Source organism: Arvicola amphibius, chromosome 2, assembly GCF_903992535.2.
Source record: "Arvicola amphibius chromosome 2, mArvAmp1.2, whole genome shotgun sequence".
Taxonomy (NCBI): Eukaryota; Metazoa; Chordata; class Mammalia; order Rodentia; family Cricetidae; genus Arvicola; species Arvicola amphibius.
The window spans coordinates 165,034,514-165,045,855 of record NC_052048.2 but is presented as its reverse complement, the minus strand read 5'-3'; the positions used below and the strand labels follow the sequence as shown (position 1 = coordinate 165,045,855).

Below are 11,342 nucleotides of genomic sequence, written 5' to 3'. Positions count from 1 at the left end.
GCGATGATCTGCTGCGGTGTCTATGAAAGGGAAGAAGGTAGCTATGGACGCTCAGCAGGCCATTGTGGCAGGGTGAAGAGGGTCCAGACTTGGGGCCTGAATCCTTGCTAGGATCCCAATTCTAGCCATTTAGTTTGCAGGGCTGTGGCCAAATGCTATCATCCCTTCACGGCCAGTTACTTTTTTGTTAAAGGATGTGAGAAGAGGACTTCTTGTGAGAATTACGTGATCACCTCAAAGAATAGAACTTCTACTCAAAAGAACATTAAGACAGTTTCAGAAAGGAAAGAAAGACTTAAAGTGAGCTTTGTTTATGAAAAGTTTCAGTCAAATTTGCTTTCACGGGATATATCATGCTCCAAATCTCACACACACACACTTGTTTACACACTAACACAAGCACATATGCAAATACATGCCCCCAGGCACATGTACACACACATGTGCATACAGACAGGCATACGCATGTATGAATATACCACACACATGCATAGATGCATACACACAAGCACAGACACATACAATTACCTGTACCCACGTACACACACGGAAAAACATGCACCCAAGCACATACAAAAGTCATTCCAATGCTATTCACTCACCTTTTGTTAAAATCTGTAAGTCTTTTGTGCACTTTGGCAGCACATATACTAAGATTGGAATGCCACAAGGAAGATTAGCACAGCCCCTGGGCAAGGATGACACACAAATTCATAAAGCATTTCATATTTTTAAACTCTAAAAGAAATGGACAAATTTCTCAATAGATACCACTTACCAAAGTTAAATCAAGACCAGAGAGATAATTTTAATAGACCTATAACCCTCAAGGAAATATAAGCAGTCATTAAAAAATCTCCCAACAACAACAACAACAAAAGCCTGGGTACAGATGGTTTTAGTTCAGAATTCTACCAGAATTTCACAGAAGAGCTAATACCAGTACTCCTCAAATTATTCCACAAAATAGAAACAGAAGAAACATTGTTAAATTCTTTTTATGAGGTCACAATTAACCCTGATACCCAAACTACACAAAGACACAATGAATACAACAAAGAAAAAGAATTACAGGCCAATTTCCCTCATCAACATTGATGCAAAAATAGTCAATAAAATACTGGTAAACCAAATCTAAAAACAAATAAAAAAATAATCATCCACCATGCTCAAGTGGGCTTCATCCCAGAGATGCAGGGATGACTCAGTTTGAAAGAATATGTTAATGTAATCCACCTTATAAACTGAAAGATTTTTTAAAAAAAAGATCATCTCTTTAGACGCTGAGAAAGCCTTTAACAAAATCCAGCACCACTTCAAGATAAAAGTCTTGCAGAGATCTGGATACAAGGGACATACCAAACATAATAAAAAGCAATTTACAGCAAGCTAACAGCTAGCATCAAATTAAATGGAGAGAAACATAAAGCAAGTTCATGAAAATCAGAAACAAGACAAGACTGTCCTCTTTCTCTGTATCTATTCAATATAGTTTAGCACTCAATGTTTTAGCTAGAACAGTAAGACAGTTAAAGAATCCTAGGGGATATGAATTGGAAAGGAGGAAGTCAAAGTATTGATATTTGCAGATGATATGATAACATATATGTGACCCCAGAAGTTCTACCAGAGAACTCCTATAGTTGATAGACACCTTCAGCAAAGTAGCTGGGTACAAAATTAACTTTAGAAAACCAGTAACCCTTTGATATACAAATGATAAAGAGACTGAAAAAGATATCAGGGAATCAAACAACACACAATATAAAATGTCTCCCTGTAACCCTAACCAAGCAAGTGAAAGGCCTGCATAACAAGAACTTCAAGTCTTTGAAGAAAGAAATTGGAAAAAATATCAAAAGATGGAAAGATCTCCCATTCTTATGGATAGGTAGCATTAATATAGTAAAAATGGCAATCTTACCAAAAGCAATCTACAGATTCAATGCTGTTGTTCACTTTTTTTTTCTTTTACTCTTATACTCTTTGGGGATGGGCATCTCCACCCAGCTCCCAAATAATCACATAGAGGTTTATTCTTACTTATGAATTCCTGGCCTTAGCCTGTCTTATTTCTAGCCAGTTTTTCCTAACTTAAGTTATCCTATCTGCCTTTTATTTTGGGGGTTTTATCATTATCTATTATACATGCTTGTCTTTACTTCTTACTGTGTAGCTGGGTGACTGACCCTTGAAGTCCTTCTCTCCTTCTCCTTTGCTCCATGAACTTCTCTTCCCTGATTTTTCCTCCTATTTATTCTCTCTGCCTGACAGCCACATCTATCTTTTCTCCTGCCTACCTATTGGCTGTTCTGTTCTTTATTAGACCAATCAGGTGTTTTCAACAGGCAAAGTAACACAGCTTCACAGAGTTAAACAAGTGCAACATTAAAGACTGCAACACCTCTTTGCATCATTAAACAAATTTTCCACAGCATATCTTCAACTAATATTCCACAACACAATACAATTTCCATCAAAATTTCATCACAAATCTTTAAAGAATTTGAAAAAACAATATTCTACTTCACATGAAAAAAAAAAAGCAAAAACCAAATACAGTCCTGTACAATAAAAGAACTGGAGGCTTCACCATCCTCGATTTCCTCCCCAAAACATGATCAGATCTGTCACAGCAATACCCCACTATACTGTTAACAATTTCTATCTTAGTTAGGGTTTTTGTTACTGTGAAGAGACACATGACCACAGCAACTCTAATAAAGGAAAACAATTAATTGGGGTGGCTTACTTAAAGTTCAAAGGTTCAGTCCATTATCACCATGGTGGGACATGGCAGCATGTAGGCAGACATGATGCTGGAGAAGGAACTGAGAGTCCTACATCTTTCAGGCAACAGGAAGTGATCTGAGAGACTCAGTGTGGCTAGAGCACGCATGAGACTTCAAAGCCTGCCTCTACCATGACACATTTCCCCAATAAGGCCACACCCACTCCAACAAAGCTACACCTCCTGATAGTGCCACTCCTTTGGGAGCCATTTTCTTCTAACCTACCACATTCCAATCTCTGGTCCCCAAAGACCTGTAACCATATCATAATGCAAAAACTCATTCAATCCAACTTCAAATGTCCCCATAGGCAATCACAGTCTCATCAAATTTTAAGAATCCAAAGCTCAAGGTCTCTTCTAAGATTCATGTAATCTTTTAACTTTAATAACCTCTAAAATCAAAATCAAAAAGCTCATCACATACTTCCAACATACAATAACACGGGATAGTCTTACCATTCTAAAATCAAGGAAAAGGAGCATAGCAAGGGAATACTGAGTGACCAAAGTAAGACTGAAAATCAGCTGGGCAAACTCCAAACTCTACTTCTCTGTGTCTGATGTAAAAATGATCTTCAGATCGCCAACTCCTTTCAGCTTTGTTGACTGCCGCATACTTCTTTATCTTGGGCTGGTTCCACTCCTTGTTATCATCTTTCTTTAGCAGATATCCCATGATTCTGGCGTCTTGGGGTTTCCAAGGCAATCCAGGCAAGCTTCACCTTCATAGCTTCACTTCACACAATGTCCTCTCTAGGCCCATTCAGGGACGTCCCTGACACTTTCCTGGCCTCAGAGACTTTCCTTAATTACAAGGGCAAATTTCATAATCACTTTCTTCTTCCTTTACTCTAAAGCCAGAACCACATGGCAAAAACTGTCAAGTTCTGCTGCTTGCTGGGGCTAGAACATGCCCCACTAGTTCAATTACATCTTCACCGGCTTTCTGTTTTCCACCTTCACTGCTTAAGTTTGGCTGCTCTGAAATTGGATCTGTAGACCAGGCTAGCCTCAAACTCAGAGATCTAGCAGCCTCTGCCTTCCCAGTGCTGGGATTAAAGGCATGCACCACCACCACAACAGGCTCTAAGCTTTCCAGTAGTTCATTTTCACTAATTGGAAACTTTGCTGGGTGGGATCTTGCCCTGAGGTCACCGCTCCCTTTATTCCTTTCTTACTCTGTTTATTTCCTTGAACACAGGACTTGGCTCCATTCCATTCCCTGGAGCTCGCTTTGTCCTCAAATACATTTTTTGCTCAGCTTGCTCCTTTTCATTGTGTCTTCATTAGAGTTAACACTAGTAACCGCACAGTCTGTAGTAGGCTGCTTTGAGATTTCCTTTGCCAAGAGAATTAATCCAAAACTCTTCACCTTAGCCACAGGCACACTTTTCAGACAAGGGTAAAAAGCAGTCATATTCTTCGCCAAAATATCACAAGTATGATTTCTATGCAACATGCTAGAATTATTCTTCTCTGAAGCCTCTTGAGCTACACCCCCCAGCCAGTTCAAATCACTCTCAGCATCACTGCCTTCTATGACCTCACTGACAGGCTAGTTAAGCAGGGTTTAAAGCATCCCACTACTTTCCTAACCCAAACTCCCCAAATTCAAATTCCTCCAAACAAAACCACGGTTAGGTCTGTCTCAGTAATACCCAACTTCTGGCACCAATTAGTCTTAGGATTTCAGTTGCTGTAACAAAACACCATGACCAAAAGGCAAGTTGGGTAGAAAAGGATTTATTTGGCTTATACTTCCACACTGTTGTTCACCAGTGAAGGAAGTCAAGAACAGGAGACACTCAAACAGGGCAGGAACCTGGAGCAAAGAGGTGATGCAGAGGCCATGCTTACTGACTTGCTTCCAATGCATTGCCCAATCGACTTTCTTATAAAACCTAGGATCACCATTCCAGGGATGGCACTACCTACCATAAGCTGGATCCTCCCCCATTGATCACTAATTGAGAAAATACCTAAGAGTTGGATCTCATAGAGTCTTTTTCTCAACCAAGGCTCCCTCCTCTCTGATGACTCTAGTTTGCATCATGTTGACATACAAAACCCCATGTATATCTGTGATAGCCAGAACCTGGGACAACATAGATATCCCTCAAGTGAAGAATGGATAAAAATGTAATATATTCACACAATTGAGTATTACTCAGCCGTTAAAAACAATGACATCGTGAAATTTTCTGGGAAATGGATGCAACCAGAACAGATCACCCCGAGTGAGGTAACCCAGATCCAGAAAGACAACATGGTATGTACTCACTCCTAAGTAGATATTAGCTGTAAATTAACGGAGAGCCATGCTACATTCCACAGACCCAGAGAAGCTAAGTAACACGGATGACTCAAGCAGGGGACACCTGAATCTCACTGTGAAGGGAAATAAAATGGACATTGCCAGTGTATGGGGGGGTGAGTAAAGGTCTGGAATGTGATGGGGTAGGAATGGGATCAGGAGATATTAGCTGTGGGGAGAATGGAGGGAAAAAGTACTAGGAGAGACAACTGGAATCTGGGGGAATCTCTGGAAGTATGGCTCACCTATAAGATGTGCTGGGGTAAAAATAGTACACAAATTGTAGGAGTGACTAAATAATGACTGGCATAGCTGGAGACCCTTACCCTGAAAGGGAGTTCCACCCTGAGGGCTAGGACCCAGAGGTGGGACACCCCAGAGAGCTAAAATAAAACCAACAAGGAAAAAAAGATCAATAAAATGACTCCCAATGATATTGTACTATACTTATAGATTAGTGCCTAGTCTAATTTTCATCAGAAAGACTTCTTCCACTAACCGATGGAAACAGATGCAGACCCACAGACAAACATTAGTCGGAGCTCAGGAAATACTTCCAAATAAAGGAAGGAAGGATTGTAGGAGCCAAAGGGTTCAAGAACACTATAAGAAAACCAAAAGAATCAACTAACCTAGGCTCATAGGGGCTCACAGAGACTGAACTGACAACCAGGGAGCCTGCATGGGACTGACCTAGATTTTCTGCACATATGTTACAGTTGCATAGCTTGATCTTCTTGTGAGACTCCTAAGAGTGGGACCAGGGGATGTCTCTGAATCTGTTGCCTGCTTTTGAAAATCTTTCCTCTGATTGGATTGTCTCATCCAGCCTCAGTAGAAGAGGAGGTGCTTAGTCTCACTGCAACTTGATATGCCATGGGGGGCTGATATCCGTGGGAGGCCTGTCTATCTGAGGAGAAACAGAGGAGGAGTAGTAGATGGGACTGGGGACAGGAAGTGGGGGGGATCTGAGAAAAGAGGAGGGAGGGGAAACTTAGATGGGATGCAAAAATAAAAAAAAATAACAACAAATCTATAAGTCTTTTAAGAAGTCTGGTAGGGCTGTCAAAAAAATCATTTGAATGCCTAAGGGGTAGTTGTATTTATAAGAAACAAGGGTTGTCTTCACCTTGTTGCAGGGAATGGTTGCTTGTTCATCCAGAACTGAAATAATCACACAGAAACTGTATTCATTAAATCACTGCTTGGCCCACTAGCTCTAGCTTCATATTGTCTAACTCTTACATCTTAATTTAACCCATTTCTATTAATCTGTATATTGCCATGTGGCAGTGGCTTACCAGCAAAGACCCGTCATATCTGACTCTGGTGGCTCCATGGTGTCTCTCTAGCTCTGCTTTTTTTCTCCTAGCATTCAGTTTTGTCTTCCCTGCCTACCTAAGTTCTGTCCTATCAACGGGCCAAGGCAGTTTCTTTATTCATTAATGGTAATGACAGCACACAGAGGGGATTTCTATATCATCACCTCCCACGAAAACCCTAAATCTTACCCTCCTGGGATGCACATCTTGCCAAGAAGCAGCTTCCATGACAGCCTTGCTTCTGCCTTGTCCTCCCATTGTGATGGGTTCTGATTAATTTATTTGGAGCAGTGATGATACTTCTTTGTAACTAACTCAGAAATTAAATTATGTCACTTGTGGAAAAACAGGTAGGACTAGAGATTATCATGTTAAGTAAATACAGATTCAGGAAGAGAAAAGTCACAGTTCTTATATGTAAAATATATACACACATGTTTGTGTGTGTATGTGTGTGTGAGAGAGAGAGAGAAAGAGAGAGAAAGAAAGAAAGAGAGAGAGAGGTGGAATAGAAAGAAAATGACAGGGAGGAGGAAAGGACCTAAGGGGAGGGAGAATAAAACAAAAGAGGAAAATGGGGCAAGAATGACAAAATAGCTCATGTTTCATGTTTTCTAGCATATGGAAAATCTACATTTAGTAACATGCACATGTAGACTATATACATACACACGCACACACATATGTATGACATGAAGGAGAAGAGAGAAGAAGGGGACTAGTGAGAGCAGAGAGTACTGAAGGGAGAAGGTAAAAATGGGGTAAAAATAATCAAAGAACAATAGTATGTTATCATAATAACAAGAAATGAAGACACTATGAGAAGTTGTGAAGGGTGTTTGGTGATGACAGCCAATGCTGGGTGCAGGGCCCTTTAGTGAACACAGAACCACATCCAGAATGCAGTCCCAGATTCTGTAGCAGTCCTGTGCTCTCTGCCGGCTTCTAGCTTCCTTCTTCTCTGAAAAGAGGTGTGTGTGTGTGTGTGTGAAACTGTGCTGTATGCATTTGGTACACATAGTTTCCAGTACTTACTAACTTTCTTAGGGTAAAGATTTTGAAAGTCTCATCCTTGGAGTTTATCACTTACAATTGAATGGAAGTAGTTCTTCTTAATATTTGACTTAGAAACTCTAACAAAAAATGTAAAATGCCGATTATGACTACCATCATATGCCAAGAATTGATAAACATTGAGGTCAATCACTACACCTTTTCCTCTGCTGAGGATTACAATCAATTGTTAGGGTATTTGAATACCTGATTTATATCTCTGTCCTTAAGTGGGGTCATGACATAAAAAAATTCTCTTGGTGTAGGACAAGATATGTGTGAGCATATAATAGCAGTCCCAAACTTGGTGGGTAAAAAAGGGTCATGAATTAACTTTACAAAAGTGCCAAGTTTTTACAAAGTCATGGAGGTAGGAGGGGTGTAAGCATTTAGGAATGTAGATGACAAGGTGTACATATGGAGGGGTTGGAAGAGGCTGGCTTACATCTTGATGCTCTAAGTAGGGGTGCAGAAATGCTGTCTTCTTCTTGTGCTTTGGCCAAATAACAAAGATCAGAACAAGAGCTTCTAAACTGTGAATTCATATCATCTACACCAGTCCCCCAGAAACTTGTTAGGATATGAACCCTTGGGCCATATGCAAGATTTACTAAATCAGAAAGTCTGAGAAATGGGATCTAGTTGTTCATATTTAGGAATCCTCCAGGAGTCCAGGAGGTCTGATGCATACTCCAGTCAGAGAACCATTGAATTAGATTAAGAGTAAGAGTGGGCACAGGAAGCCCAGACAAGAATTCAGAGTGAGCCCCATGAGAGCCGCTGGTTCGGAAATGAAGTGCTGGCTACAGTGATGGAGACCTTAGGCACAGTCAAATGCAAACAACGATTTCATATAGCAAGACAGTCTGCATGTTAAGAATGCCTAGGAATAGGATGCACTGTTTTGTGGGTGGCAGGGTATGATAAAATAGCAACGGCCTGTGAGTTAGAAAAGGATTAAGAAGACAGAATAAGATTGTGGGAAGAGCAAGGAAGAGACCAATAACTAACCTCCTTGAAGATGTCTCGGTCTCTAAGTCTGAAGTCATATACCTGTTGTCCATTTAAGGGAATTCTTGCCTAAGAATTGTGTTCCCAAGTGATGTTGTTGCATCATCCTGTGACGTAACACAATCTCAAACTTAGAAACATGCGAGCAAGCACACTTTCTAGTTGAAGATTGAATCTAAATAATTACCGTAGCCATCTCTGTGGATTGAAAATGCAACCATCAGGTCCTACCCCTTGAGATGTGGCCCTGCCCCTGGCCTGCTGCTGCACAGTTGGAGGGAAGGCCCAGCTGAGACTGAACTGACCAGCTTCCCTAATACCCAGGCCCAGTTCCAGGATCTCAAGTTGGCATACCCCAACACCTACCCCATCTAAGAGCTCTGGAGCACTGTGAAGAGGCCAGTCCTGTGGAACCGTAGCCACAGGATCTCCATGACTCACGACAAGAGAAAGATATTCAAGAGGAGTCTTGATGGGGTCTAGTATAGATGGTGTATCAAAAGCCAGAGGCTTTGAACCAGACCAATGACTCATTGCAATGAAAGCTGTTGGTCCATAGGGTATACTGCATGATCATAGACCCATACCACAGCACCCAGTACCACTAAGACAGACGAATAAGTGATGGAGAGGTCGGAAAGATGGTGGAGCTGAGTGGTACAAGGACAGCAGGTTGATACCCAAGAGGTGCTGGCAAAATGTACTTTTTTTCAGTCTTAAATTTTATTATTTATTTATTTATTTATTTATTTTTTTATTTATGTTTTCTTTTGGGGGAGAGGTTACAAAGGTGAAGGCTGGGATATGGAAAGACTAGAAAATGGGTGGGATTGGGGTGCATAATGTGAAATTCCCAAAGAATAAATAAAATAAAGAAAGAAAATAAAGAAAAAACTTTAAAAAAATCTGACAGCCTTTTCTCCTTCTCCTGGTGATGTGGGATGTCCTTCTGTATATCTGTTGCTTTTATTAGTTAATGAATAAAGCTATTTCGGCCAATGGCTTAGCAGAGTAAAGTCAGGAGGACAATCTGAACAAAGATAGATAGATAGATAGATAGATAGATAGATAGATAGATAGATAGATAGTAGTACTAGGAGGAGGAGGAGTCTAAGAGATGCCATGTAGCTGCCAAAGGAGAACACCAGAACTTTACTGGTAGGTCAGAGCCTCATGGTGATGCACAGATTATTAGAAATGGGTTTATTAAGATTTAAGAGCTAGCTAGGAATACACCTAAACTATTGGCCAATCAGTGCTGTAATTAATATAGTTTCTGTGTCATTCTTTGGGTCTGGGCAGCTGGAAAATGAACCTACAGTCTCCATTTTCTGGTTCAGAAAACTCCTTTTGTTTTGGTTAACTATAGACCTAGCTCTTCAGGGATAAATCAGGACAGGGTAAGTTAGTCATAGATGTTCTATTTATTTTTACCTTTTATGGGATAAACACATGAGTTATTTGTGACCAGTGAAACCGAAAGGTAGGCAAGCCTGCTGGGAAATGTGGAAACAACTTTCCCTCCTGTCTGAGTGTAAACACAGTTTCTTCTTTTCTCCCTTATTCCTTATGCTGGTGTCAGGGGAGTGGCACAAAAACGCAGCAAATCCCAGGGCTGAAGGCACCGTAGGTGCCCTCAGAGTGGACAGATTAACACACACTTGTTTGAGCCAAATCTGCTTAGCTGACAGTCTCCAGGACAGTGACTCAGTTGTTTTCAGTCATTGCCCAAGGCATTCCTGATGACTCACCTTTCTCTAGGAAGCCTCTTGGGAGAACTTCCGCAGGCCTCTAGCCATCTCTACCTCAGGCACCCAGAGCTTTCAGGTTCCTTTGGAAAGCAGACACCCAGGCTGCTCTCCTCCTCTGACCCTCCCTTCTCCTGAACTGGTTCCTCTTGATATTCTGAAATCTAACTGTTGGGAACTGAAGATTCCCTTCTACTGAAAACCTCTTCAGCCTTGTGGCTGAAATGGTCTCTGTGCACTTAAATTTTACTTTTATTAATAGTTCTTTCAAGTAGACACTTTCTTCCCCTGTGCAGGCAGGTTGGCTGCAGCACCTGTGAGATAGGTAGGTAGCTGTCTTCCTCATACATATACTCTTTTCTGTACTAATTCCTTTTGGTTTCTGACAGTCCCAGTCTTGGAAAGTGTGATACGGAGCCTTGGACTTTAACACCCATTTCTTTTCCAGCCATTCAATTCCACTTTGTTTTGAAGGCTTAAAAAGTAATTACTGTTGCCTGATGGTCATGGTGCAGGCCTTTAATTGCTGTCCGAGGGAGGCGGAGACAGGTGGATCTCTGTGAGTCTAAGCCAGCTTAGTCTTCAGAGTGAGTTCCAGGACACCTAGGGTTACACAGAGAAACTCTGCCTCGGGAAAAATAATTATTGTGTTACATAGGAGGCTCAATGAGCTGCTCCCAGCGAAAGGGCAAGCTCATTAGACGAAGCTGTTTAAGCATTTTATAAGTATATGAGAGAGAAAAATCCTCTTCATCAAGCTAGAATGTTTGTTAATGTTGTTTGGTAAAAGCCCCCACATAATAGAGAGAAGTGGTTCTTGGCATATATGTGTTCCTATTTTCTATCAAATCTCAGAACATTCCTTCATATTCTTTAATAACATTAGTGTCTGGCTCGTTCTTTCTTGCATTTCTGTTGTTGCTGTCACTGTGTGAGGACCTCAACATACTCATGGATGTTCAAGCAGCACTTGTGCCTGATTTTTCTGTCTTCCTAAAATCCGGTACTCCTGCCCTCCACCTGTAACTGGAGAGGAGACTCAGTGGGTTTTTGCCAGGAGTTTGTTTCACCTCCTCAACCCAGAATTTCTGAGCTCTATC

General features: G+C 41.0%; 1 non-coding gene across 1 annotated transcript; it reads left to right on the top strand.

Annotated features, from left to right (window-relative positions):
- Nucleotides 1-628: 628 nt before the first annotated feature.
- LOC119808509 lies at nucleotides 629-733 on the top strand. The gene has a single exon (XR_005284449.1). It is a non-coding gene; the product is annotated as a U6 spliceosomal RNA (small nuclear RNA).
- The last annotated feature ends 10,609 nt before the right edge of the window (nucleotides 734-11,342 follow it).